This window comes from Lactuca sativa, chromosome 7 (genome assembly GCF_002870075.4).
Source record: "Lactuca sativa cultivar Salinas chromosome 7, Lsat_Salinas_v11, whole genome shotgun sequence".
Taxonomy (NCBI): domain Eukaryota; kingdom Viridiplantae; phylum Streptophyta; class Magnoliopsida; order Asterales; family Asteraceae; genus Lactuca; species Lactuca sativa.
The window spans coordinates 126,582,407-126,586,960 of NC_056629.2; the positions used below are offsets into that span (position 1 = coordinate 126,582,407).

Here is a 4,554-nt window from a genome sequence, read left to right on the forward strand (position 1 = left end):
CTGGTAGTACTGTTGTATTTGTAAGTTTAAAGAATAGTCTTCATAAAATGAAAATTTGTTGCTGTAAAACTGAAATTGTTTCCTGGTTAAGTTATTATACAAAAAAACGACAATTATAGACTTTTTGGAAGACTCATAAATTTGAGCATTTTTATCTATGATATCATTTGGCAGAATAAAAAATGAACAAAATGGTCAATCATGCCATTTTACAAAAGTACATTGCATTTTTGCAATTAAAGGGTTGTATAAATAAATGAAAAAAATTGAATAACAATTTTGTGAAGTTACCTCAACAGAAATAATTTTTGAAAAAACCAAAAAAAAATAATAAAAACAAAAACAAATAACAATATAGTTGTATTGAATAAGAGCTATAAGAAAAGACTAAATTGCCCTTTTTATCATCTATGCTTTTAATTGCACCAGATCATACACCATTAAAAAATGAAAAGAATATAACTTTCTTTAACATAAAAGTATGTTAAACAAATGAAAATAATACAACTTTTTCTAACATTGCATAATGAAAGTACATTGCTATAATATGCAATTTAAGTTATAACATGTCATCCACCATTGCAAGGTTATATTATATCAAAGTTATATTATATCAAAGTTGTGAGGTCAATAGGGACCGAATTATACTTTAGTTGAGGCAATGACCTACTCTCCAGTTGCATTAATGCATGTTATTTTCAATATAATTAATCAAAATTCAACTTACCAACATCTAAAACCTTCTCAAAAAAGTTTTTAATTTCTCTCGTCCAAGTTCCAATACCACCTACTTAATTGGTAAAGTTAAGAACTTAAACTACCTAACTGACAATTCATCAGAAAAAAATACAATCATACAATAAAACAGAAAATACAAATAAAAATACGAAGATAATTATTTTTCATGACATAGTAACACTTCAAATCCAAAATCAAAAAGACAAAAGACTATGCGTTCTAATGCATTATGGTTTATAGGAATTTACATAAATACATAACACATCATAGCCATACATAAAATACCAAAAGTACCATGAAAAATACAGACACCTAGAGATAAGAACACACCGGACACACATATAAATGAAACAACTTATAAGGTGCATTAAGGACAAACATTTAACAACATGACCAGTTTCTATTAGAAAAGAATCAAACATAATGTCAAAAATACATAAATTAAACCCAAAAATAAAAAAAAGAACTCTCATATTATGTCAAGAATTCTTGGATACAATTACAACTTAGAAAGAACTCACTCTAACCTATACATCAAACTAACCTATCTCTCAGAAGTTACAAGCTTCAAATTTCTGCAAGAATCTCACAAGAAAGTATAGAGAACAATCAGATACCGTTATTATAGTTTTTTTTTTCCATATGAATGATTAAAGAGCTCCGTGGGTTTATTCTTTTTGATAATTTTTCAAATCCAACTTTAGAACTAAACATAAATCAAACACAGAGATGATCAAGATATGTACCGTTCGGAATTTCCTTGAGCTAAGATCTGGGGCCTTGTATCCATTCGTACAAACGCGAGTAAGAAAACTTACACGATTTCTAATCAGAACAACAATAAAAGATAAAGGGGATTTCCATCGTAACATACCTGTTGTAAGGAAATCAATTTGGTGACAGAAAGATTGATGATTGTCGTATAGTGTTCGACGGTCTTCCTTTCCCTGGTTGGTCTCTCAGTCGGCGTATCAGGTGATTTAGAACTCGAATCGATCTTCTTTTTCTTCGAACGGCCTTCGGCTTTTTTCGCGCTATCTTATTCTTCTTCATCTTCGCTCTCTTTGTCTTTAGCTTCTTCTTCGTCCTCGATCTCTTCGTCTTTTTCTTTAGTCTCTTGCTCTTCTTCGCCTTCCTTTTCGGATTCCTCGTTGTCCTTCATTTCGACGTCGGGAACATCTTCATGTTTTTCACTCTCTAGGGTTTCCATATCGGAAGCCATTAAACCCCACAAAAGTCGGAAATTCAAAACCTGAGTAAGCGTAGATTCGTGTCGAAATTCAGACGCTGTTTATGTATGTATATAGAAACACGGGTACAGATCAAGAAACAACCGAAAACCCTACAAGGTGGAAGGAAAGATTTAGCCGAAATTAGTTAAAGTTTTGGGCTATTGAGTGAATTGTGCAAGCAGCAGTAGATGAACATAGGGTGAAGAAAGGAGTGAGCTTTGTTGCTACTGCAATTGAATCTGAGAAAGAGTTGTAAAAATCTCATAAATGGTTTTTGGGGGCAAGAAATTGGGGATAAAAGGAGCGCTTGGTTGAATTTTGGGGAAGATTTTGAGGGTTTTGAATTTCGTGCCAAATATGTTAGCGGGCATCTCCCTACTTCTTCTCGGTTGAATGAAAATTTTGCATCTTTTGTTTTTCTTTTTAATTCAAGAATCAAGATCCCATCCCAATTCCAAAACCCCAAAACCTTGGATCAATATTTACTTGATTTTTCATTTCTTTATTAATTGTTTTTTTTATAGCAAAATTTAAGAAATAGTCCAATAACAATATAATTTTTAACTTTTCCTATCATATTGTATTTTTTTTCATTGTAATGTCATGTTTTTCAATATTTATTGTTGAAGTATTATTTTTTTTTTTCAAAAATATCGATTAAGTGTGATAGGTAGCTATCATTATTGTCCTTTTTTCACATATCATTTTTATTAACTTTTTTATGAATAAATGATTTCAAAAAATAAAATGCTTACATAGATAAAAAAAATTGTTACCTATAACTCTATAACTCTATGTATATTTCTTGAATAAAATGTCTGATTATGTAAATGATAAAAGTTTTTCTAAAAAAATGTTAATATTTTGATCAGTTTGCAAAATAAAATCAAATTAATTCTTTTTTAAAAATAAAAAAAATCGATAAAATGATCTATTCTAAACATTTGCTCTCAATTATAGCATATAACAAATTAATAAATAATTTATGACTATTTCATAAACTATTCAAAAACACTAAGATTTTTTTTCTGGAAAAAAACACTAAAAAACTAATATTGTTATTATATTAAAAACACAAATAAATATATTACTTGTGGCTTAGGGTCTATCGTGTATGGCATAGGGATTAGGGTTTATGTTTAAGGTTTAGGGCTTATGGATTATGGATTAAGGCTTGTGATTTATGGCTTAGGACTTATTCTTATGCGATAGGGATTATAGGCTTGTGGCATTGGGCTTATGCTTGGGGGTTATGACATAGGCTTATGATTTGGGTTTATTGACTTATGGATTATGCCTTATGGCTTAGCGCTTAGGGATTATGAAATATGGATTATGGCTTAGGGCATATAGGGTCTGACAAAGGGTCTATGGCTTATAGTTTAGGGCAAAAATCTTAAATCTTGTGACTTACGACTTAAGGCATATGACTTATGGCACAAGACATAAAGCATACACAAGGTCAATGGCTTGTGGAGAAAAGCCCAAGCTTAAAAGGTTCCATGTTTATGGCTTGGGAGATAAGGTTTAAGGCTTATGTCTTATGGCTTATGATTTATAACTTATGACTTATGACTTAGGGCTTAGGGCTTAAGGATACATGCTTATGCTTATGGTGTTTAAAGACTTATGGCTTACTCATGTTTAACACTTAAGGCTTATGTTTTATGGCTTACGACTTAATGCTTAAGGCTTATGACTTAGGGTTTAAGGCTTGGGGCTTAGGTGATCAAGGGTTATGTTTTATAACTTATAGCTTAAGGCTTGTGATTTAAGGCTTATGCTTTAAGTCTTATGTCTTAGGGATTATGCTTAGGGCTTACGACGTGTGGTGTATAAATTATTGATTATGTATCATGGATTAAGGATTTTAACTTATGACGCCTTCTCAATTTGTGTGACTTCTACCGGAGATAAAACACAATTACCAGTTCTCAGAATATTCGTAAACACCACGAAGCCTAAAACGGCAGTCACCAGTTTCACTTGTTCGCCCATCCCTTCATTTGCTACTACACTACTTCCATACTTCGAGGCCGACCACCGTCCGACAGTTTGTTCACTATCACTTTCAGTTCCCATCCAATTGCACCGACGACCGTTGCACTCTAAAAATTCGATTCAGGTTCGATAATCTTCAATCCTTTCATGCTTTCGTTCAATTTCATTTTGGCTGCTCTCGGTCACATCCTCTTTCCCCTGATTTCAGTTGAGTCTCCGACCGATGAGGGTTAGTAGTATGTTGTTCTTCAATCAATCTGCAAGACTGCAACCACATTGATTTCTACGGTAAGATAATAATCTTCCTGCTTGTAATTTGATTTCAATTTCATTATAAATCAATGAATTGCATTCGAGCTACTCAGTTCCTCTCCAAAATTAGATATTATCTTAACTTTCACTGCAAAATCAAGCATGTTTGTTAGTTATTTGTGTAAATGTTTCTTTATGTATCACTTGTTATTCAATTTTTTTTTTGTAAAATGTGTTTGGTTTTAAATATTTGAGTTATGTAGGCACATCAACAAGCTTCTAAGAAGCATTGATACGGAATATTGGTTGGTGGAACTTTCGACATATTTTA

At 31.9% G+C, this 4,554-nt stretch overlaps 1 long non-coding RNA gene across 1 annotated transcript; it reads right to left on the bottom strand.

Annotated features, from left to right (window-relative positions):
• Positions 1-1,118: 1,118 nt before the first annotated feature.
• Positions 1,119-2,479, bottom strand: LOC111894954 (uncharacterized). Its single transcript, XR_002851383.2, has 2 exons — positions 1,485-2,479; positions 1,119-1,313 (listed from the first exon to the last, which is right to left on the bottom strand). It is a non-coding gene; the product is annotated as an uncharacterized LOC111894954 (long non-coding RNA).
• Between the last annotated feature and the right edge of the window lie 2,075 nt (positions 2,480-4,554).